Below are 25977 nucleotides of genomic sequence, written 5' to 3' on the forward strand. Positions count from 1 at the left end.
AGTGGTCATCCTTGCAGGACGGCTAGGGAAAGATACACTTCCTCGTAGAACTTTGGCTGTACCATTGATATCTTCAGGACTCTTTGGATACCCACTGGGCCCCTGTATGAAGGAACATGTTGAAGTCATCAAGAATTGCCTCCAATCAACCCCAAATCTAGACTTACAAGAAGTCAGAATCGTCTGTTACCACGAGTCTGGATTAGAGGGCATCATGCCCTTTGTAGCTGAATACATGGTGCCACTGATGCATACGGGTATAAAGCCTCTGGATGGGATAACACCCACAGCACCCCCAACTGCCCCGGAGGGCGAGGTAGTGACACATGACGAAGAAGAAGAAGAACTGATGCTGAAGTACAAACCCTTCACTCCGGTACAGATTGATGCTATTGTCAGCAAGTTATGTGACCCAGACAAATTTCCTATGCAGTATGTGAGGAGACTGGAGCAGATTAGGAGCATCTATGGGGCTACATGGTCTGATCTATCAGGCATTACCTCTATCAGAGCCTCCGAATATTTCCTCCCCACCATCATGAAGGAACTGGACCCCACTAAAGCAGGACCTCTCAACAAGTTCAAGTCTGGAAAGGAGTTTATTGCTCAACTCACAAAGTGGGCCCAGGATCGTCTCTGTGACGAAGCAGGATCAATACAGGATATACGACAAGAATCTGGAGAAGCTGTGGAGAAATATGCTGCCAGACTAACTATGCAGTTTGAAGATTTGGGTTATTCAACTCATGTGAAGACGCAGGCAGCCTTGTTGGTCCGTGCTTTTATTGATGGTCTGGAAGATCCACTGAAGGATAAGGTCATGAAGCTTCGTCCCGAATTACCTGATGGTCCTCTAAAACAGGCCCTTACTGTTGTGAAGAGTTATCAGAAAATGCTTCAAAGGGAAGAGAAAGAAGCAGAAAAAGAAGCAGCAAAAGAAGCAGAGAAGGAAGCACAGAAGGACAAAGGCAAGAAGAAACCAGCCATGTATATAGCAGAGGCCTCAGAAGTACCTGTTATGGTGTATCAGGCTCAGGATCGGTATGGACCACCACCCTTGAGGTTGAGAGGGCCCGAAGGCCGGAATTACAGGGACAGACCAGTTCGTGATGACCAGGGGAGACCTCTGTGTTGGGAGTGTGCCAGCCCTGGTCACATGAGAAGAAGTTGTCCTCACAGGGGGTACCCTCAGAGACCTCTTCCTCCTCCACACTCATGAAGTTCAGGCCAACTGGTGCCCACTTTTCCTGCCACCTGTACTTCTTCATCTTGCGGTACAGTGACCCTGGAAGTGGACAGCCAACCGCTCAAGTTCTTAGTGGACACTGGGGCGGCCACCTCTGTTATTTCTTCATCTCAGCTGCCTCCTACAATTTCCCTGTCTTCAGATTTCCTCACGTGTATTGGAGTTGAAGGCCAACAAACCTCATCACCACTCACTGTTCCTGTCTCAGCTGGCCCTTTCTCTGGTGTCTTTGCCAAATTTCTGGTGTCTGAAACCTGCCCTGTCAACCTTCTAGGAGCTGATCTCCTTCAAAGGCTTCATGCTACCATCACCTTCGGTGATCAAGGGATGGAACTGCAGTTACAGGACCCTGCCTCACAACAAGGCGCTGAACATCATTGTGTCCTTAAAGCTTTCCCTCTGATGATGATGACTCTGCAAACGACACCTTCCCCGGATTTGCCCAATTTACCTACCGCTCTGTGGTCAACTGGACCTGAAGATGTGGGTCTGCTCAAAGTGCCTCCAGTAAAAGTCCACCTCAAACCTGGGCATCTGTACCCCAGACTACCTCAGTATCCACTTAAGGCTGCCCAAGAGCAGAGCCTTGGAGTTCAGATTACCTCTCTCCTACGCTCTGGAGTGCTAATCAGATGTGTTTCACCCTGCAACACGCCCCTGTTTCCGGTAAGGAAGAAGACAGCTCCTGGAGACCCTCCGAGATACAGACTTGTACAGGACCTCAGAGCAGTCAATTCAGCTACCATCTTGGAAACTCCTGTGGTACCCAACCCAAACACCTTGCTTTCCCAAGTGCCTACTTCAGCAACACTCTTCACCGTTATTGACCTGGCTAATGCTTTCTTCAGTGTCCCGCTTCATGAAGACTCACAGTTCTTATTTGCCTTCATGTTTCAAGGATCTCAGCTGACCTGGACTAGGACATCAAAAGGTGCCCAGAACTCCCCTAACCAGTTCACACATGCTATGAAGATGACCCTGGATCCGTGGGTGTTACAGAATCTTCATGTCACGCTTCTCCAGTATGTTGATGACCTACTCCTCTGTGGAACTGAAGAAAATCTGTTTGCTGCTTCTGAGTCCTTACTCCTCTTTCTCCACTCTGCCAACTGCAAAGTCTCAAGGGCCAAGGTCCAGTGGTGCAAAGAGAAAGTTGTCTTCCTCGGACACTGCATCTCTCAAGGTTCGAGACACCTCACCGAGGACAGAAAACATGCCATCGAGGACATCCCTTATCCGAAGACGTACTCTGCTATGCAGTCTTTCCTAGGACTCATTACTTACTGCAGACAGTGGATTCCGGATGCTTCAAGACTCATGCAACCCTTGTATGACTGTCTTAAAACTGGAGGACCAGATTGGGAACATGCTGAAAATCCGTATATCTATGCTCAGCAAAAGGACTGTTTTGAGGCTCTCAAGGAAGCTGTTGTCAGTGCCCCTGCTCTGGGTCTTCCTGACTACACTCGGCCGTTCCACCTCTTTGTTTCAGAGTCTGAAGGATATGCCTCTGGTGTGCTAGCACAGAAACATGTTGATCGTTTCCGTCCTCTGGCCTACTACTCAGCCAGACTAGACCCTGTTGCCAGAACTGCTCCATCCTGTCTCAAGGCTGTACATGCGGCCCATGTTCTTCTGGACAAGTCTGCTGACATAGCCCTTGGTCATGACTTGGTCATTCAAGCTGGACATGATCTCTCTGCCGTCCTTCAACAAACATCTCCTAAACATCTGACGAGCCAAAGACATCTCAGGCTTCAATGCTCTCTACTTCTACCTTCCAACATCACTTTCCAGAAATGTACTACTATCAACCCAGCCACTTTGCTTCCACATTCTAGGGGGGAGTTACCTGAATGGTATAAGGACTTACCAGACTGGAGATCACCTGGTGACCCACATGACTGTGTAAAAGCACTGGAACAAGAAATTTCTGCACCACAGAATGTGGTAACTCAGGAACTTCTCAACCCTGATTTGCAACTATGGACTGATGGATCCCGATTTGCAGACTCTTATGGCAAGTTCCACACTGGATATGCTGTCACCACTGACACAGAAGTCCTTCTGGCTGAAGCTCTACCACCTCACCTGTCAGCTCAGGAAGCCGAACTTGTGGCCCTACAACAAGCATGTTATCTAGCAGAAGGGAAAACGGCCAATGTCTACACTGATTCAAGATATGGCTATGGAATCTGTCACGATTTTGGATTCCTGTGGAAGTCCCGAGGGTTCATTACGGCTACAGGAACCCCTGTTAAACATGCACTAAGGATTAAAGCCCTGATGAAGGCACTGGAGCTCCCCGCACAGATTGCGGTGATCAAGGTCAAAGCTCACGGGAAAGTCAACTCGAAGGAAACTAGAGGAAATCATTTAGCAGACCAAGCTGCCAAAGCTGCTGCCATAAAGAATGTCTCAGCAAAGTGGGAAGAAGAAGAAACAGCACCAGAAAAACCCTGTTGGGAAGACACTGCTACACCCGTGATGCCTGTGCTTACCAGAGCACAAACAAAGGAACAAGCAACCAAAGAAGCTACCCAAGCCAAAGAAGAACGAGATTTCCGAAGAAAGAAGAGGAAGTTGATAGAAGACATGGAAATGGAATACCCTGCCACCGGATCTGGCTGGAAGCCAGCTTGACCACCTGAAGAAAGATTGTGGGAAGAACAAAAGTTGACCTCTAGAGAAGAAAAGAAACAGTGGGAAGCTGCAGGAGCTATTCATGGGAATCGTAGTTCGGCCGGACAATACGAATTTCCTAGACTCTATAAGGTGGATGGGAAACCCTGTCTACCCAAAAGAATGTATCCAGCTGTTGCAGCATGGGCTCATGGATCAACTCATCGAGGGAAGAACCAAGCACTAGCCTGTATCAAGAAGCTTTACTGGGCCCCAGGAATCTCTACCACTGTCACAGCCTACTCAAGAGCCTGCCCAGTCTGTGCCATCTGTAACCCAACAGCCACCGCCAAGGTTCCACTTCAGCATCTTGCCAAACCAGATTACCCTTGGCAGAGAATCCAGGTTGATCATATTCAAATGCCCAAGTCAGGAAAGTATGAGTACGTCCTAGTGGCTGTGGATATGTTCTCAGGATGGCCTGAAGCCTACCCAGTGACCAATATGACTGCCAAAACTACAGCTAAGAAGCTCATCACTGAAATTTCGTGCAGATTTGGAATACCCGAAGTTGTTGAATCAGATCAAGGCCCAGCCTTCACTGCCAATGTCTACGAGGAATTGTGGCACATGTTAGGGACAGATTTGGGTCTACACACCCCTTATCACCCCTCCAGTTCAGCCAAAGTTGAGAGAATGAACTCCACAATTAAGACACAATTGCTTAAAATGAGCCAGGACCACCCACTCCCATGGCCAGATTTGCTCCCTGTGGTCTTATACCATATCAGACACACCCCACAGGGAAAACACGGCCTGACTCCCTTTGAGATTCTTTTCGGTGCTCCACCTAAAATAGGAGATATTAGGCCTCAAGAGTTGTCTGAGACAAATGATAAAGTTGTACAATTTGTGATTGCATTGTCTAAGGAACTGTCTAACACCCACTCTACAGTTTCTGCTTCTCTTCCAGAATCCACAGGTGACGTGGTCCATGACTTTGTGCCAGGAGACCTGGTGTATGTGAAAAAGTTTGTGCGCAGAGATTGTCTCCAGCCAAGATTTGAAGGACCTCACACGGTGATCCTGGTCACCCCCACTGCAGTAAAACTTGAAGGAAAGAGCACCTGGATTCACGCTTCACATTGTAAAAGAGACCGAACTAGTGTTTAGTCACAGAATTGCTGAAGGGAAATGTTGCTGTTGTTTTTGACCTTGGGACTGGGGGCCATCCTCGCCCCTACTTCTTCGGCCCCTGTTGTAAATAAGAATTCTGGCCCCACTATTCTCTGGGTAAATCTGACAGCCCCGGTGAATATCTGGCGATTTGATTTCTGTGATGTAGTCAAGTGCCTTGAGACTGAACGGGTGGTGGGGGGGATCATCCAGTTTTATATGTGTGTTACCAGACAATACAACAATAATTGTCATTATTGGACCGATGCTGCCTGGAGTACGGGAGATGATTGGGGATATAAACCTAGCGAAGCCATGTTCCCTAAGGATGGGACAGGTAGGAGTCTTCGTGAAAGAATGCATCTAACAGCCCTCCTGCAACCACTTAGGGGCTGTAAATGGGGTAAAAGTTGTCACCCCCTCCTCCTAAATCTTGAAAGCCCCCAATCTGCTGACCTGCAGACGTTCGTATTGGGAAGGAATTATAATTATGTATTTAGTGCTGGACCCTATGCGTATTTAGGCCATATACAGCTCCAGGATATTAGCTCTAGACCAACCAAGGCTCCTGTTACAAGTACACCTGGGCAGGCCTAGGTAGTTAGTGAAAGCAATCCCGACTGGCACCTTCCTCAATCAAGAAGTAGATCCACCAGAGTACGATGGTACTGATCTAGGGGAGATCCCGAAGTATATTCCTCTCAAGAGAGTAGACAAAACCCCCCATTCTCAGATGATGCTAAGAGATTTAGTTTAGGGACAGTGGGAGAACTCCATGTGAGGTTAGTGAAGGGTTCAGCTGCATGGAGGCCTCTCGCTAGGGGAGAGTTTCTGAGGTGACTGGATGAAGAAATCCACCTCCCCTTTCCCATCACATGGACAGTCTCGAAGGATCTTCTTTAAGGGGAAAACGTAGTGTTTAGGGGGGATTGTCAAGGTGAAAATATATTTTCTTATATACCTTTGTACTTTTATATATCTTATACTGTGAAACAATAAGTTTTCCCCTGCTAATGCAAATGTAATTGTATTTAAAGATGGCCGCCAGTGTTCAGTTTCGTTTCAGTTTAGTGTCCGAAGGCTTAAGATTCATTTCTTCAGAAACGAAACTTAAGGAATGTGAAGAAAAGGAGGAATCCACCAGGAGACGTTCGACGAATCAGAAGGACTGAGCACTAGACGTATACTGCTTAAACCCCACCTATTGCATTCCTTTTTAGTACTGTGTTTTGGAAAATAAAGTTCAGTTGCTGCTCTGCTCCTCACTGAGGTGAATGCGGGACATCAGCTAAAATTGAATCAGCTACGTGCCTGAGTCATTTTAATTGGTACCAGATGTTCTGTGCTCACACTACAATTTGGAATGACTGGTGAATGAGGATTAATTGTCGTTTACGACCCCGACAGTTGCACAACCTTTAGCCAAAATAACTGCGACCAACCGCTTCCGGTAACCATCAATGAGTTTCTTACAATGCTCTGCTGGATTTTTAGACCATTCTTCTTTGGCAAACTGCTCCAGGTCCCTGATATTTGAAGGGTGCCTTCTCCAAACTGCCATTTTTAGATCTCTCCACAGGTGTTCTATGGGATTCAGGTCTCGACTCATTGCTGGCCACCTTAGAAGTCTCCAGTGCTTTCTCTTAAACCATTTTCAAGTGTTTTTTGAAGTGTGTTTTGGGTCATTGTCCTGCTGGAAGACCCATGACCTCTGAGGGAGACCCAACTTTCTCACACTGGGCCCTACATAATGCTGCAAAATTTGTTGGTAGTCTTCAGACTTCATAAAGCCATTCACACGGTCAAGCAGTCCAGTGCCAGAGGCAGCAAAGCAACCCCAAAACATCAGGGAACCTCCGCCATGTTTGACTGTAGAGACCGTGTTCTTTTCTTTGAATGCCTCTTTTTTCTCCTGTAAACTCTATGCTGATGCCTTTGCCCAAAAAGCTATAATTTTGTCTCATCTGACCAGAGAACATTCTTCCAAAACGTTTTAGGCTTTTTCAGGTAAGTTTTGGCAAACTCCAGCCTGGCTTTTTTATGTCTCGGGGTAAGAAGTGGGGTCTTCCTGGGTCTCCTACCATACAGTCCCTTTTTATTCAGACGCCGACGGATAGTACGGGTTGACACTGTTGTACCCTTGGACTGCAGGGCAGCTTGAACTTGTTTGGATGTAAGTCGAGGTTCTTTATCCAACATCCGCACAATCTTGCGTTGAAATCTCTTGTCAATTTTTCTTTTCCATCCACATCTAGGAGGGTTAGCCACAGTGCCATGGGCTTTAAACTTCTTGATGACACTGCACACGGTAGACACAGGAACATTCAGGTCTTTGGAGATGGACTTGTAGCCTTGAGATTGCTCATGCTTCCTCACAATTTGGTTTCTCAAGTCCTCAGACAATTCTTTGGTCTTCTTTCTTTTCTCCATGCTCAATGTGGTATACACAAGGACACAGGACAGAGGTGGAGTCAACTTTAGTCCATGTCAACTGGCTGCAAGTGTGATTTAGTTATTGCCAACACCTGTTAGGTGCCACAGGTAAATTACAGGTGCTGTTAATTACACAAATTAGAGAAGCATCACATGATTTTTTGAACAGTGCCAATACTTTTGTCCACCCCTTTTTTATGTTTGGTGTGGAATTATATCCAATTTGGCTTTAGGACAATTAAACAAAATAACAAAGAATTTGTGTTTGCAATCATTTTTAGGAAGAAACTGAGAATTATCTGACAGAATTACAGGGATGTGAATACTTTTGGCCATGACTGTATATTGCTGTACCTTGTAAAACACAGTCAAGTTAAGTATGACTACAAAAAAACAAACAAAAACAAACCAAAACAAAAAAAGCTAAGAAAAATATTTTGGACTAATTGAAGAAAACTACCGTACTAAAGTATCCTGTTGTAGAGAGCCCACTCAGCATTAACCCCTTCCCGACCTTTGACGCCACGTAGGCATCATGAAAGTCGGTGCCAATCCGACCTGTGACGCCTATATGGCGTCATGGAATGATCGCGTCCCTGCAGATCGGGTGAAAGGGTTAACTCCAATTTCACCCGATCTGCAGGGACAGGGGGAGTGGTACTTCAGCCCAGAGGGGGTGGCTTCACCCCCCCGTGGCTACGATCACTCTGATTGGCTGTTGAAAGTGAAACAGCCAATCAGAGCGATTTGTAATATTTCACCTATGAAAATGGTGAAATATTACAATCCAGCCATGGCCGATGCTGCAATATAATCGGCCATGGCTGGAAACTCTAATCTGCCCCCCCCCACCGCCACCGATCGCCTCCCCAGTCCTCCTTTCTGCCCCGTACTGTGGTCCGCTCCCCTCCGTCCTCCTGTCCGCTCCCCCGTCCTCCTGTCCGCTCCCCCGTGCTTCGATCCAACCCCTCATGCTCCGATTTCCCCAGTGCTCCGATCTCCCCCCCTCATACTTACCGAGCCTCGCAGTGTCAGTCCGTCTTCTTCATGGGCGCCGCCATCTTCCAAAATGGCGAGCGCCTGCGCAGTGCGCCCGCCGAATCTGCCGGCAGGCAGATTCGTTCCAGGTACATTTTGATCACTGTGATAAAACCTATCACAGTGATCAAAATAAAAAAAATAGTAAATGAACCCCCCCTTTATCACCCACATAGGTAGGGACAATAAAAAAAATAAAGAAAATATATATATTTTTTTTCTATCCCCACTAGGGTTAGGGTTAGGGCTAGGGTTAGGGCTAGGGCTAGGGCTAGAACTAGAGTTAGGGTTAGATTAGACTATGTGCACACATGGTGCGGGTTTGGCTGTGGATCCGCAGCGGATTGGCCGCTGCGGATTCATAGCAGTTTTCCATCAGGTTTACAGTACCATGTAAACCTACTGAAAACCAAATCCGCTGTGCCCATGGTGCGGAAAATACAGCGCAGAAACGCTGTGTTGTATTTTCCGCAGCATGTCAATTCTTTGTGCGGATTCAGTTTTACACATGCTCCTCAGTAGGAATCCGCAGGTGACATCCGCACAAAAAACACTGGAAATCCGCGGTAAATGCGCAGGTAAAACGCAGTGCATTTTACCTGCGGATTTTACAAAAATGGTGCGGGAAAATCTCACACAAATTCGCAATGTGGGCACATAGCCTTAGGGTTAGGGTTGGAATTAGAGTTGGACTTAGGGCTAGGGTTGGAAATAGGGTTAAGATTAGGTTTGTGGTTAGGGTTAGGGGTGTGTTGGGGTTAGGGTTGTGGTTAGGGATTAGGGTTAGGGGTGTGTTGGGTTAGGGTTGTGGTTAGGGGTGTGTTGGGGTTAGGGTTATATCTAGAGTTGGGATTAGGGTTTGGGGTGTGTTGGAGTTAGAATTGAGGGGTTTCCACTGTTTAGGCACATCAGGGGTCTCCAAACGCAACATGGCGCCACCATTGATTCCAGCCAATCTTGCGTTCAAAAAGTCAAATGGTGCTCCCTCCCTTCCGAGCCCCGACGTGCACCCAAACAGTGGTTTACCCCACATATGGGGTACCAGCATACTCAGGACAAACTGGGCAACAATTATTGGGGTCCAATTTCTCCTGTTACCCTTGCGAAAATAAAAAATTGCTTGCTAAAACAATTTTAGAGGAATGAAAAATTATTTTTTATTTTCATGGCTCAGTGTTATAAACTTCTGTGAAGCACTTGGGGGTTCAAAGTGCTCACCACACATCTAGATAAGTTCCCTTGGGGGTCTAGTTTCCAAAATGGGGTCACTTGTGGGGAGTTTCTACTGTTTAGGCACTTCAGGGGCTCTGCAAACGCAACGTGATGCCCGCAGAGCATTCCATCAAAGTCTGCATTTCAAAACGTCACTACTTTGCTTCTGAACCCCGACGTGTGCCCAAACAGTGGTTTACCCCCACAAATGGGGTATCAGCGTGCTCAGGAGAAACTGGAAAACAACTGTTAGGGTCCAATTTCTCCTGTTACCATTGGGAAAATAAAAAATTGCGGGCTAAAATCATTTTTGAGAAAAGAAAAATTATTTTTTATTTTCATGGCTCTGAGTTATAAACTTCTGTGAAGCACCTGGGGGTTTAAAGTGCTCACCACACATCTAGATTAGTTCCTTGGGGGGTCAAGTTTCCAAAATGGGATCACTTGTGGGGGAGCTCCAATGTTTAGGCACACAGGGGCTCTCCAAACACGACATGGTGTCCGCTAATGATTGGAGCTAATTTTCCATTCAAAAAGCCAAATGGCATGCCTTCCCTTCCGAGCCCTGCCGTGCGCCCAAACAGTGGTTTACCCCCACATATTGGGTAACATCGTACTCAGGACAAACTGGACAACAACATTTGGGGTCCAAGTTCTCCTGTTACCCTTGGGAAAATAAAAAATTCCAGGCTAAAAATCATTTTTAAGGAAAGAAAAATAATTTTGTATTTTTACGGCTCTGCGTTATAAACTTCTGTGAAGCACCTGGGGGTTTAAAGTGCTCACTATGCATCTAGATAAGTTCCTTGGGGGTCTAGTTTCCAAAATGGGGTCACTTGTAGGGGAGCTCCAATGTTTAGGCACACAGGGGCTCTCCAAACGCGACATGGTGTCCGCTAACGATTGGAGCTAATTTTCCATTCAAAAAGTCAAATGGCGCGCCTTCCCTTCCGAGCCTTGCCGTGCACCCAAACAGTGGTGTACCGCCACATATGAGGTATCTACGTACTCAGGAGAAATTCCTCAACAAATTTTAGGATCCATTTTATCCTGTTGCCTATGTGAAAATGAAAAAATTGAGGCTAAAAGAATTTTTTTGTGAAAAAAAAGTACTTTTTCATTTTTACGGATCAATTTGTGAAGCACCTGGGGGTTTAAAGTGCTCACTATGCTTCTAGATAAGTTCCTTGGGGGGTCTAGTTTCCAAAATGTGGTCACTTGTGGGGGAGCTCTAATGTTTAGGCACACAGGGGCTCTCCAAACGCGACATGGTGTCCGCTAAAGATTGGAGCCAATTTTTCATTCAAAAAGTCAAATGGCGCTCCTTCCCTTCCGAGCTCTGCCATGCGCCCAAACAGTGGTTTACCTCCACATATGAGGTATCAGCGTACTCAGGACAAATTGGACAAGAACACTCATGGTCCAGTTTCTCCATTTACCCTTGGGAAAATAAAAAAATTGTTGCTAAAAGATCATTTTTGTGACTAAAAAGTTAAATGTTCATTTTTTCCTTCCATGTTGCTTCTGCTGCTGTGAAACACCTGAAGGGTTAATAAACTTCTTGAATGTGGTTTTGAGCACCTTGAGGGGTGCAGTTTTTAGAATGGTGCCACTTTTGGGTATTTTCAGCCATATAGAACCCTCAAACTGACTTCAAATGTGAGGTGGTCCCTAAAAAAATGGTTTTGTAAATTGTGTTGTAAAGATGAGAAATCACTGGTCAAATTTTAACCCTTATAACTTCCTATCAAAAAAAATTTTGTTTCCAAAATTGTGCTGATGTAAAGTTTTTGCCAAATTTCCGTTTTTTTCACAAATAAAGTCAGAAATTATCGACCTAAATTTACCACTTACATGAAGCCCAATATGTCACGAAAAAACAATCTCAGAACCGCTAGGATCCGTTGAAGCGTTCCTGAGTTATTACCTCATAAAGGGACACTGGTCAGAATTGCAAAAAATGGCCAGTTCATTAAGGTCAAAATAGGCTGGGTCATGAAGGGGTTAAAACACCAGTGGTAACACCAATCTAAGTTGCATGTCTTTATTATTATATTCACCAGCCATCATCTTTTTCTATTATCAACGCTGCACTGGTCAGTCTTCTGCTGGTTGTGACCTGCTTGATTGCTCCAGTGTTTGCTGGATGAGCCAGAAGTCACAACTCAGTGTAAGTCTATCAGAGCCAGAACGAGGCCCTCATAGACTTACATTGAGAACTTGTGACTGTTACCTTTTGACTTACCTTTGACTTTAGGTCCGTCAGAACTTGCAGTCACCAGGTGACAGAGCTAGACTGGACACAGCACTGGTAAATGTATGTGAATGTATTACTACGGTCAAAGAACATAGCTTAGTCTCACCACTCTAGAACTGAAATAGAAAAAACAAAATGCTGGAGTGGTGCTTTAAAGTAACCCTTTATTCCAAATTAAAAATGTGCTGATGCTTTGCAAAAGAAACCCCTTGCTCATTCCACTGGTCTCTGATGAAAAGGCCCCAATGATGTCAGCGCTGTGATTATCTGAAAATATAGATATAGAAGAGTGTAATAAATGTCTTGGAAACCTTTACTTCAGCGGAGCAATGATATAGCATGAGACATATCCTTATATACATGTACATTTCATACCTCAAATACATTTTTTGGCTGCACACTGGCCATTAATATTAATGTCCACAAGAAGCACCCCTTACAGTTAGGTCCATATATATTTGGACAGATACAACATTTTTCTAATTTTGGTTATAGACATTACCACAATGAATTTTAGACAAAACAATTCAGATGCCGTTGAAGTTCAGACTTTCAGCTTTCATTTGAGGGTATCCACATTAAAATTGGATGAAGAGTTTAGGAGTTTCAGCTCCTTAACATGTGCCTCCCTGTTTTTAAAGGGACCAAACGTACAGTTAGGTCCATATATATTTGGACAGAGATGACATTTTTCTAATTTTGGTTATAGACATTTCCACAATGAATTTTAAACAAAACAATTCAGATGCAGTTGAAGTTCAGACTTTCAGCTTTCATTTGAGGGTATCCACATTAAAATTGGATGAAGGGTTTAGGAGTTTCAGCTCCTTAACATGTGCCACCCTGTTTTTAAAGGGACCAAAAGTAATTGGACAATTGACTCCAAGGCTATTTCATGGACAGGTGTGGGCAATCCCTTCATTATGTCATTCTCAAATAAGCAGATAAAAGGCCTAGAGTTGATTTGAGATGTGGTGCTTGCATTTGGAAGGTTTTGCTGTGAAGTAAACATTCGGTCAAAGGAGCTCTCCATGCAGGTGAAACAAGCCATCCTTAAGCTGCGAAAACAGAAAAAAACCATCCGAGAAATTGCTACAATATTAGGAGTGGCAAAATCAACAGTTTGGTACATCCTGAGAAAGAAAGAAAGCACTGGTGAACTCATTAATGCAAAAAGACCTGAGCGCCCACGGAAGACAACAGTGGGGGATGATCGCAGAATAATCTCCATGGTGAAGAGAAACTTCTTCACAACAGCTAACCAAGTGAACAACACTATCCAGGAGGTAGGCGTATCAATATCCAAATCTACCATAAAGAGAAAACTGCATGAAAGTAAATGCAGAGGGTTCACTGCACGGTGCAAGCCACTCATAAGAATCAAGAATAAAAAGGCTAGACTGGACTTTGCTAAAAAACATCTAAAAAAGCCAGCACAGTTCTGGAAGAACATTCTTTGGACAGATGAAACCAAGGTCAACCTCTACCAGAATGATGGAAAGAGAAAAGTATGGCGAAGGCGTGGTACAGCTCATGATCCAAAGGATACCACATCATCTGTAAAACATAGCGGAGGCAGTGTGATGGCTTGGGCATGCATGGCTGCCAGTGGCACTGGGTCACTAGTGTTTATTGATGATGTGACACAGGACAGAAGCAGCCGAATGAATTCTGAGGTATTCAGAGACATACTGTGTGCTCAGATACAGCCAAATGCAGCAAAACTGATTGGTCGTCATTTCATACTACAGATGGACAATGACCCAAAACATAAAGCCAAAGCAACCCAGGAGTTTATTAAAGCAAAGAAGTGGAATATTCATGAATGGCCAAGTAAGTCACCTGATCTCAACCCAATTGAGCATGTATTTCACTTGTTAAAGACTAAACTTCAGACAGAAAGGCCCACAAACAAACATCAACTGAAAATCACCGCAGTGAAGGCCTGGCAGAGCATCAAAAAGGAGGAAACACAGCGTCTGGTGATGTCCATGAGTTCAAGACTTCAGGCAGTCATTGCCAACAAAGGGTTTTCAACCAAGTACTAGGAATGAACATTTTAGTTAAAATTATTTAATCTGTCCAATTACTTTTGGTCCCTTTAAAAACAGGGAGGCACATATTAAGGAGTTGAAACTCCTAAACCCTTCATCCAATTTTAATGTGGATACCCTCAAATGAAAGCTGAAAGTCTGAACTTCAACGGCATCTGAATTGTTTTGTCTAAAATTCATTGTGGTAATGTTTATAACCAAAATTAGAAAAATGTTGTCTGTGTCCAAATATATATGGACCTAACTGTAATTGGACAATTGACTCCAAGGCTATTTCATGGACAGGTGTGGGCAACCCCTTCATTATGTCATTCTCAAATAAGCAGATAAAAGGCCTGGAGTTGATTTGAGGTGTGGTGCTTGCATTTGGAAGGTTTTGCTGTGAAGTAAACTTCCCGTCAAAGGAGCTCTCCATGCAGGTGAAACAAGCCATCCTTAAGCTGCGAAAACAAAAAGCCCATCTGAGAAATTGCTACAATATTAGAAGTGGCAAAATCCACAGTTTGGTACATCCTGAGAAAGAAAGAAAGCAAGCACTGGTGAACTCATCAATGCAAAAAGACCTGGGCGACCACGGAAGATAACAGTGGTGGATGATCGCAGAATAATCTCCATGGTGAAGAGAAACCCGTTCACAACAGCCAACCAAGTGAACAACACTCTCCAGGAGGTCGGCGTATCAATATCCAAATCTACCATAAAGAGAAGACTGCATGAAAGTAAATACAGAGGGTTCACTGCATGGTGCAAGTCACTCATAAGCATCAAGAATAAAAAGGCTAGACTGGACTTTGCTAAAAAACATCTATAAAAGCCAGCACAGTTCTGGAAGAACATTCTTTGGACAGATGAAACCAAGATCAACCTCTACCAGAATGAAGGAAAGAGAAAAGTATGGTGAAGGCGTGGTACAGCTCATGATCCAAAGCATACCACATCATCTGTAAAACACGGCGGAGGCAGTGTGATGGCTTGGGCATGCATGGCTGCCAGTGGCACTGGGTCACTAGTGTTTATTGATGTTTGGACACAGGACAGAAGCAGCCGACATGAATTCTGAGGTATTCAGAGCCATACTGTGTGCTCAGATCCAGCCAAACTGATTGGTCGTCGTTTAATACTACAGATGGACAATGACCCAAAACATAAAGCTAAAGCAACCCAGGAGTTTATTAAAGCAAAGAAGTGGAATATTCTTGAATGGTCAAGTCAGTCACCTGATCTCAACCCAATTGAGCATGCATTTCACTTGTTAAAGACTAAACTTCAAACAGAAAGGCCCACAAACAAACAGCAACTGAAAACCACAGAAGTGAAGGCCTGGCAGAGCATCAAAAAAGAAGGAAACACAGCGTCTGGTGATGTCCATGAGTTCAAGACTTCAGGCAGTCATTGCCAACAACGGGTTTTCAACCAAGTACTAAAAATGAACATTTTATTTAAAATGATTGAATCTATCCAATTATTTTTGGTCCCTTTAAAAACAGGGTGGCACATGTTAAGGAGTTGGAACTCCTAAATTCTTCATACAATTTTAATGTGGATACCTTCAAATGAAAACTGAAAGTCTGAACTTCAACTGCATCTTGTAATGTGCTGCTGCAGTGCAGTATAGAGCAACCTCCACCAGGGGGAGCTGGTTAAGGAAAAGAAGTTGTACACACAGCTCAGCAACACTGAACAACAACACAGGTGTCACAAGTAATGAAAGGGACGTCAGACAAGCCAAGGTCAAGCACGGAGATAGCAACGCGGTACAGAAGGGGCGAGCAGAGAGTAGTCGGAGACAAGCAAGAATTCAGAACCTACCGGGAACGTGGTAACCAAAATGTGAGATGTAAGACGGAGTCGGGGTACTAGCCAAAGGTCAGAACAAGTCATAAACGGGTGCAGGCAGACAGAGGCAAAAGGAACACTATTACAAGTATCCAGGTCAGGTGCTCAAACCGTGCAGCATGAACTATAGCTGACACTGGCCCACAGGCTGCAGCGAACTTAAATAGCCCAGCCAGCTTCAAAGTGAGGCAAAACAGAGGGGATTCACTCCCACATGACCAGTCCAGAGAAAGACAACTGAACACAAACTCAGAACTGCATCATGACACATCTGAATTGTTTTGTTTAAAATTCATTGTGGTAATGTCTATAACCAAAATTAGAAAAATGTTGTCTCTGTCCAAATATATATGGACCTAACTCTATATTGCAAAAATATGACATTGTTCAGCATGACAGTGCGTGGTTTCTCCTTCCATCCAGTTGAACATATTTTAATTATTGGGACACAATACTTCATTTTTATTTGAGTTTTCCATCTCAGACAATTAGGGTATGTGCACACGTTGCGGATTTTGCTGCAGATTCGCAGCTGTTTTCCATGAGTTTACAGGACCATGTAAACCTATGGAAAACAAAATTCGCAGGCACATGCTGCGTAAAGAAATGCGCTGAAACTATACGTTGTTTATTCTGCAGCATGTTCATTCTTTGTGTGGATTCCGCAGCGGTTTACAACTGCTCCATTATAGGAATCCGCAGGTGTAAAACTGTAGGTGGAATGCCCACAAAAAACGCATAAAATCCGCTGTAAATCCGCAGGTAAAACACAGTGCTTTTTACCTACTGATTTCTCAAAACAAGTGCGGAAAAATCTGCAGAGGTTTCATCTACATGTGTTTTTCTTCAGAAAATCTTCTGGATTTAAAAGGACCCTCTCACGAGCAAAAAAAAACGTTTGGAATGCTATTTACCTGCAAGTTAACCCAATAGCTGCAGGTTAACCCCTTAAGGACCAGAGGTATTTTTGGTTTTGCATTTTCATTTTTTGCTCCCCTTCTTCACAGAGCCATAACTTTTTTATTTTTCCATCAATATGGCCATGTAAGGTTTTTTTTTTGAGGGACGAGTTGTACTTTTGAACGACACCATTGGTTTTACCTGTCGTGTACTAGAAAATGGGAAAAAAATTCCAAGTGCCATGAAATTGCAAAAAAAGTGCAATCCCACATTTGTTTGCTGCTTGGATTTTTTACTAGGTTCACTAAATGCTAAAACTGACCCGCCATTATGATTCTCTAGGCAGTGGTGTAGGAAGGGGGGGGCGGGGGGGGCGGGCCGCCCCGGGCGGCACAATGCGGGGGGCGTATTGTAGTCCAAAGCTGTGACGCTCCGACTCCATCACTAGTGCTTGTTTCTGCAATCTGCATCAATGAGATGCTGCAGTCTGCAGATGAAAAGGAGCGGAGTGTGGTGTCTCTAAAGAGTGGAAAGACTTGTGGGGGCGGCGTGCATGCCAGCTTAACACAGTGCGCGCACACATCTCCATCTCCCCCCCCACCCGTCAGGATGGACTGAGCCAAAGGACCTTTCCTGACCCCGATGTCATAGATACCTGTGATCAGTCACGTGTGTGGGAGGACTCGTCATCACACACTGTAGGCTGACGGCTGTGCTGTGTACTAACTGTGCTGTGCTGTACAGGGCCGGGTTATGTAGTAAGTGAGCAGTATGTACCGATGTATGAGTGTCCATGAGAATGTTCTGGTAAGAAGATCGGCTAGGTGTTTAGGCTACGTTCACATTTGCGGTGTGCGCCGCAGCGTCGGGCGCCGCAGCGTCGCCGCATGCATCATGCGCCCCTATATTTAACATGGGGGCGCATGGACATGCGTCGCACTTGCGTTTTGCGCCGCATGCGTCCCTGCGGCGCCCGCGTCCGGGCGCAGAGGACGCAGCAAGTTGCATTTTTGCTGCGTCAAAAATCAATGAAAAAAAGGACGCATGCGGCGCAAAACGCAGCGTTGTGCATGCGTTTTGCTGTGTTTTTGTTTGCGTTGTGCGTTGCGGCGCCGACGCTGCGGCGCACAACGCAAATGTGAACGTAGCCTTATAGGGGAACCTCGCTCTGTGCCGTCAGTCGTATACGCGGGGGCCGGCTCTGCGCCTTCTGCCGTAAATACTGGGCTCTGCGCTGTCTGCCATATATACTGGGCTCTGCGCTGTCTGCCATATACGCGGTGCTCTGCGCCTTCTGCCGTATACGTGGGGCTCTGCGCCTTCTGCCGTATATACTGGGCTCTGCGCTGTCTGCCGTATACGCGGGGCTCTGCGCCTTCTGCCGTATATACTGGGCTCTGCGCTGTCTGCCGTATACGCGGGGCTCTGCGCCTTCTGCCGTATATACTGGGCTCTGCGCTGTCTGCCGTATACGCGGGGCTCTGCGCCTTCTGCCGTATATACTGGGCTCTGCGCTGTCTGCCATATACGCGGGGCTCTGCGCCTTCTGCCGTATATACTGGGCTCTGCGCTGTCTGCCGTATATACTGGGCTCTGCGCTGTCTGCCATATACGCGGTGCTCTGCGCCTTCTGCCGTATACGTGGGGCTCTGCGCCTTCTGCCGTATATACTGGGCTCTGCGCTGTCTGCCGTATACGCGGGGCTCTGCGCCTTCTGCCGTATATACTGGGCTCTGCGCTGTCTGCCGTATATGCGGGGCTCTGCGCCTTCTGCCGTATATACTGGGCTCTGCGCTGTCTGCCGTATACGCGGGGCTCTGCGCCTTCTGCCGTATATACTGGGCTCTGCGCTGTCTGCCATATACGCGGGGCTCTGCGCCTTCTGCCGTATATACTGGGCTCTGCGCTGTCTGCCGTATATACTGGGCTCTGCGCTGTCTGCCATATACGCGGTGCTCTGCGCCTTCTGCCGTATACGTGGGGCTCTGCGCCTTCTGCCGTATATACTGGGCTCTGCGCTGTCTGCCGTATACGTGGGGCTCTGCGCCTTCTGCCGTATATACTGGGCTCTGCGCTGTCTGCCGTATACGCGGGGCTCTGCGCCTTCTGCCGTATATACTGGGCTCTGCGCCTTCTGCTGTATATACTGGGCTCTGCGCTGTCTGCCGTATACGCGGGGCTCTGCGCCTTCTGCCATATACATGGGGCTCTGCGCCTTCTGCCGTATACGTGGGGCTCTGCGCCTTTTGCCGTATATACTGGGCTCTGCGCTGTCTGCCATATACACGGTGCTCTGCGCCTTCTGCTGTATACGTGGGGCTCTGCACCTTCTGCTGTATATACTGGGCTCTGCGCTGTCTGCCGTATACACGGTGCTCTGCGCCTTCTGCCGTATACGCAGGGCTCTGCGCCTTCTGCTGTATATACTGGGCTCTGCGCTGTCTGCCGTATACACGGTGCTCTGCACTGTCTGCCGTGTCGTATACGCGGGGCTCTGCGCCTTCTGTCGTATACGCGGGGCCCTGCACTGTGCCGTATACGCAGGGCTCTGCGCCTTCTGCCATATACGCGGGGCTCTGCACTGTCTGCCGTATACGCGGGGCTCTGCGCCTTCTGTCGTATACGCGGGGCCCTGCACTGTGCCGTATACGCAGGGCTCTGCGCCTTCTGCCATATACGCGGGGCTCTGCACTGTCTGCCGTATACGCGGGGCTCTGCGCCTTCTGTCGTATACGCGGGGCCCTGCACTGTGCCGTATACGCAGGGCTCTGCGCCTTCTGCCATATACGCGGGGCCCTGCACTGTCCGCCGTATACGCAGGGCTCTGCGCCTTCTGCCATATACGCGGGGCTCTGCACTGTCTGTCGTATACGCGGGGCTCTGTGCCTTCTGTCGTATACGCGGGGCTCTGCACTGTGCCATATACGCAGGGCTCTGTGCCTTCTGCCATATACGCGGGGCTCTGCACTGTCTGTCGTATACGCGGGGCTCTGTGCCTTCTGTCGTATACGCGGGGCTCTGCACTGTGCCATATACGCAGGGCTCTGTGCCTTCTGCCATATACGCGGGGCTCTGCACTGTCTGTCGTATACGCGGGGCTCTGTGCCTTCTGTCGTATACGCGGGGCTCTGCACTGTGCCGTATACGCAGGGCTCTGCGCCTTCTGCCATATACGCGGGGCTCTGCACTGTCTGTCGTATACGCGGGGCTGTGCTGCTTGTAATCTAAAACACTTGTTTCTGAGCTGAGTCCTCGCCAAGTGGCAGTCAGCCAAGGCCTTCTCATACCTGTCAAAGAGTTCATAGCATGTTACACAGTAATCCAAGCACAGACCAAAATCAAGTACTGAGTCACAGATCAAATCAGCGGCGTGCAAGCAGGAGGGGCATCGGTATAATATGTCATACCCCTGACTGCACCAACATTTACACAAGAAACCACAAGGTTGTTACACGCCTCACCTCCAATCACCTTACCATCAGCCTATCCACAAACAGGCAATATTTCATAATAGAAAATTGACAATAGTGCAATTTTCTAGGATTTTTTTTTTTAAATACCCCCAAATGGAATAGCTTACCACTCATGGTACATGAGTCCTTAGTTACACACTGACTGTACGCCTGCAGGGAGCGAGAGGTTAAATATTAAAGTGCTCATTAATATATTAGGGGTTACTATCCCTCAGATGCTGTGCTCTGTTACTGTACCCAAATTGGTCCTGCTACTAGGGTTAAAGCCACATGTTTTGGCCAAAAACATCACCAGTGTGCAGTCATACCACCAACTGCAGTGACTTTTGAATGCTTATTTAGGGGGACCCTCCTTTATGACAGCTAGTCACCTCTCCTGACATGTCTGCTTTGATGAGCACTAGTCCTTCCGTTGATATAACACTTCTGTAGCATCTTTTATTACAATTGTTCAGTTCCTCCATTGATCCTCCTGGAAATGTATGAGTCATGATGCATTTCGTGCAATCTGTGCTGTCACACTATAGGGACACAACATATCAACACATCTATACATTTCCAGGAAGAATTACAGAGGGACGACACAAAATACAGCTCACTGAACATTACTGCGTTATCAATATGTCCTTATAATAATCATTCACTGAATCATGAACAGGATCACCATCTTCACAGAGGTCACAAATATGTGTAATGCTTTTGACTTCCTTGTCCCAGGGTAACAAAAATACCTTATATACCACTCCTCATAATTATATTCATTTCTACTCATAAAATGCCAATTCACCATACTCACTGCATCTCCTGCAGGTACGTGGCACCACAGATACCAGGAAACCTTGCACCTGACTAATGCAAATTTACTTTCTAGTTTTATTCAAATTTCCAGAATTTTCTTATATACTTTGGGGTGAATATATTATGGAAAAAGTTTTGCTTGTTTTTGTAGGAAATTCTTACATAGAATACATCTGTCTACAAACGATTCTCCAATTTTACAACATCCCGGCCCCTGGAAGAAGAATTCTATTGAAACGCACGTAGGGCAGTCGGCAGGTCCTGTGTTCTGTGAAACGTGGTAATTATACTTTCAGTTCTTTCTTTCTTTCTTGTTTTAGATTGATTCCCGTTTACCAATGTGGTTGCAAATGGTACTCTTACTACCATAGTATCTGTCTGGATACAAATACCGTATATACTCGAGTATAAGCCGAGATTTTCAGCCCAAATTTTTGGGCTGAAAGTGCCCCTCTCGGCTTATACTCGAGTCACGGTCGGCGGCAGGGTCGGCGGGTGAGGGGGAGAGGGCGCTGAGGCATACTCACCTAGTCCCGGCACTCCTGGCGCTCCCCCTGCCCGTCCCACGGTCCCTGGGTGCCGCAGCCCTTCCCCTGTACAGCGGTCACATGGGACCGCTCATTAGAGAAATGAATAGGCGGCTCCGCCTCCCATAGGGGCGGAGCCGCATAATTCATTTCTCTAATCAGCGGTGCCGGTGACTGCTGAACAGAGGAAGAGGCTGCGGCACCGAAGACCAGCTGTCCGGGGGAAGGAGCGGGACGCCGGGAGCAGGTAAGTATCTCATATTCACCTATCCGCGTTCCACACGCCGAGCGCCGCTCTGTCTTCCCGTCCTCTGGCTCTGACTGTGCAGGTCAGAGGGCGCGATGACGCATATAGTGTGCGCGCCGCCCTCTGCCTGATCAGTCAGTGCGGAGAGACACCGAGACGGGAAGCTGAGGAGCTGCAAGCAAGAGAGGTGAGTATGTGTTGTTTTTTTTTTATTGCAGCAGCAGCAATGGCACAGATTTATGTGGAGTATCTATGGGGCAACGGTGCAGAGCACTATATATAAGGCACAGCTTTATGTGGAGCATCTATGGGGCAACGGTGCAGAGCACTATATATAAGGCACAGCTTTATGTGGAGCATCTATGGGGCCATAATCAAAGGTCAAAGGTGCAGAGCATTATATATGGCACAGCTATCTATGGGGCCATAATCAAAGGTGCAGAGCATTATATATGGCACAGCTATCTATGGGGCCATAATCAAAGGTGCAGAGCATTATATATGGCACAGCTTTCTATGGGGCCATAATCAAAGGTGCAGAGCATTCTATATGGCACAGCTTTATGTGGAGCATCTATGGGGCCATAATGAACGGTGCAGAGAATTATATGTGGCACAACTTTATGTGGAGCATCTATGGGGCCATAATGAACGGTATGGAGCACCTATTTTTAATTTTGAAATTCACCGGTAGCTGCTGCATTTTCCACCCTAGGCTTATACTCGAGTCAATAAGTTTTCCCAGTTTTTTGTGGCAAAATTAGGGGGGTCGGCTTATACTCGGGTCGGCTTATACTCGAGTATATACGGTATATCTCATTAGTGTGTATCATTCATGCAGCCTTAGTAGCGGTTCATTATTTGGCACACATATAGCGCTTTTTTTCACAGCTGTTATCATGCAGTCTTAGTATTCATTCATCATTGGCACATATATAGCGTTTTTTACGCATAACTATTTATTATGTAGTCTTAGTAGTAGCTGATCACTTGGCATATATTATAGCGCTTCTATGTACAACTGCTTTCATTAGATGTTTTTCTTTTACAACGACCACTACGCCATCTTTAGGCCATTTATCATTTAGATTGGTCAACAATAGGCGATGTTTTAGGTATTTTTGTTATCACATGTGACTTGCTGTTTTGTAGATCGGAGGTATTTTTAACTTTAATGACCTATTTATATATTATGGTTGAGAATTTTTAAATTGTATGTTTTTTTCAATAAAATTATTCATGTTTTTGAACTTTACATTCATGTGATCTCTCTGATTATATTTTTGCGAGGGGTCCTTATGTGTTCACCGATCACGTGATGGTAACATTCACCGGCGAAAGAATTTAACTTGTCCATCTGAGGTCTTATTCCTGCTGCATTGTTTTTTATTCTAAAAAATGCATCATAGAGAATTCAAATTCAGCGTACAGGCTTTACCAACTAACTGCGCTGCCGGGCCAATTGGTCATTTGGTGGGAGGGCGGGACTGTATGTAGCAGCACCCAGACATAGGCAGAAAGTGACGTCATTCTGGGAATGCTGGAGTGTCTGCAACCAACCAGTCCCGCTCTTTTGCCGGCTACAGGAGTGCCATCCTGGTGGCCCGGGCCCTGGTCTGACCTTACTTTATTTTTTTGTTATTTTGTTAGGCTTAGATAAAATGAAGCGAAGAAAAGAAAGTGGTGCAATGTTTAGAAAAAAGAAAAAGGCTAAGGAGGAAGAATTGAAAAAAAATGAAGGTGCACTACTAAAATATCTCAGCTGCGATACTACTACTCCTGTTGCTGAGGAGAGTCCTACATTCACAGCATTAGACACAAGTGCTCCTTCAACTTCAGGAACCAATCAGGAGTGTGATGACCAAGACATTGACCCAAGTGCTCCTTCAACTTCAAGAAGCAATGAGGAGTGTGATGATCAAAATATTCCTGCTATTGATTTAAAGGATGTTGGTCTTTGGCCAAGTAAAATTAATGATGATACAAGGATCTTACTGGTACGTCAAGGTGCATCAGTGGTTCAGCATCTAGACTCAGACTTTGCTGAAGTGGTTCGTGAGGGTGCATCAATCAAAGGAGAAAAAAGAAAACTTACACGCAACTGGTTTTTTAAACCTATGCCAAATAATGAAAAAATGTTGAGGTCATGGTTGCTGTACTCTCCTTCCAAAAAAGCCCTTTACTGCTTTTGTTGCAGACTATTTGCAGATGCAGAAACAAGTCAGTCTAATTTTGATTCAGTGAATGGATTCAACACATGGTGGAAACTTAATCCTAAAGTATACAACCATGAATCTAGTGTGGCCCATGTAGAATGTTTCACAAAATGGAAGGAGTTAGAAATTAGACTCCAACGTGGCGTAACAATTGATAAAAAAGTACAGGAAGAAGTAGAAAATAATGTGAAGAAGTGGAGGGAGATACTTTCAAGATTGTTGGATATCATTAGATTCCTGGCTAAACAAAATTTGGCTTTACGGGGTCACAGAGAAGTAATCCATCATGAGACTGATTACAAACCTGAATCAACTGGAAATAAGGGAAATTTTTTAGAATTAGTTCATTTGATGGCGAAATATGATCCAGTGCTACGTGAACATATTCTAAGAATCAAGTTTGGAAAAAAGTTTGCTACATCATATTTCTCTCCTACAATTCAGAATGAGTTTATAGAAATTTTGGGAGGGAAAGTAAGAAGCAAAGTTGTGGAGCAAGTAAAAATAGCAAAGTATTTTTCTATGATATTTGACAGCACCCCTGATATTTCTCATAAGGATCAAATGTGCCAAGTTTTACGCTACGTTATGATCAATGGAAATGAAGTTAAGGTTGTGGAATCATTTGTTGATTTTATTGAAATAAAAGGTAAAACTTCAGAGAGTATTTCAACTGTGATTTTGCAGCAATTAGAAAAATACGGAATTGACATCCAAGATTGTAGAGGACAAGCATATGATAATGCTGCTGTAATGGCTGGTCAACATACTGGCGTTCAGAGACGCATTAAGGAAATAAACAAAAAAGCTGAATTTGTTGCATGTACAAATCACTCTCTGAATTTGGCAGGTGTACATGCAGCTTCTGTTGCACTGAGTTCGGTTACATTTTTTGGAACTGTGGAGCGTTTGTTCACATTTTTTTCTTCTTCTACCCATCGCTGGGATGTTCTGATTTCAGTCACTGGTCAAAGTGTCAAGCGTGTATTAGAAACTCGATGGAGTGCACGGGGAGATGCTGTGAGTGCAGTGAAAAAAAATTACTCCAAAATTTTACAGGCTGTAGAACATTTAACTGGTGAAGAAGAAAATAGAGTTACCAGGTCAGATGCTGGCGTGTTGCTTGTTGCATTACAATCTTTTTCCTTCCTGTGCTTTCTTGGCCTGTGGGAATCTATGCTTAAAGAAATTAATGACACACAGGTCTACCTACAGACCAAAGGATTAAATATCCAACAATGTGACACAAAACTTGGAGCATTAAAAGCATTTTTAACAGAAAACAGAGAGGAATTAGTTAAGCATTCAGTAGCTTATGCAAAAGAAATTTGTGAAGATTTGGGAATAGATATGAATCGCCGCTCTAGAAAGAAGAAAAAGATGGCAGGTGAAGAATCGCAAGACGCTGAATTGCCATATGAAACGGAGTTGATGAGAGAAATGTACCTTTCGTTGGACAGAGTGATCCAGGAAATGACAACAAGATTTCAACAGCTTCATGCTCTTGCTGAAAAATATGCCTTCCTTACTTCATCACACCTTTTGGACGAGAAGTATGAGTGTCAGCTAAATCAAGATCACGATGATATTAATAAGGAAGAGTTCCTCAATGAGAGAAAAAGGCTTAAAAGTTTTGTTCATGTTGCTGTTACACAAGACAAAAAAGAGACATGGAAGGAGGACAGTCCGCTTGAACTGTTGCAGTTTATTGTAAAATACAGTCTAGAGAACTCCGTTCCAAATATTGTCATACTCCTTCGCATTTTTCTTACTATTGCTGTAAGTGTTGCTACTTGCGAGAGGAGTTTTTCCAAGTTAAAGCTGATTAAAAATTACCTAAGATCCACAATGAGCGCCATGCGTTTAGGAAATATGGCCATTCTGTCTATTGAACATCAACTGAGTGAAGAAATAGACTTTGATGATGTTGTCAACGATTTTG

General features: G+C 45.4%; 1 long non-coding RNA gene across 1 annotated transcript; it reads right to left on the bottom strand.

Annotated features, from left to right (window-relative positions):
• Positions 1-12133: 12133 nt before the first annotated feature.
• Positions 12134-25571, bottom strand: LOC143781302 (uncharacterized). Its single transcript, XR_013216658.1, has 3 exons — positions 25482-25571; positions 25136-25209; positions 12134-12251 (listed from the first exon to the last, which is right to left on the bottom strand). It is a non-coding gene; the product is annotated as an uncharacterized LOC143781302 (long non-coding RNA).
• Between the last annotated feature and the right edge of the window lie 406 nt (positions 25572-25977).

This window comes from Ranitomeya variabilis, chromosome 1 (genome assembly GCF_051348905.1).
Source record: "Ranitomeya variabilis isolate aRanVar5 chromosome 1, aRanVar5.hap1, whole genome shotgun sequence".
NCBI lineage: Eukaryota > Metazoa > Chordata > Amphibia > Anura > Dendrobatidae > Ranitomeya > Ranitomeya variabilis.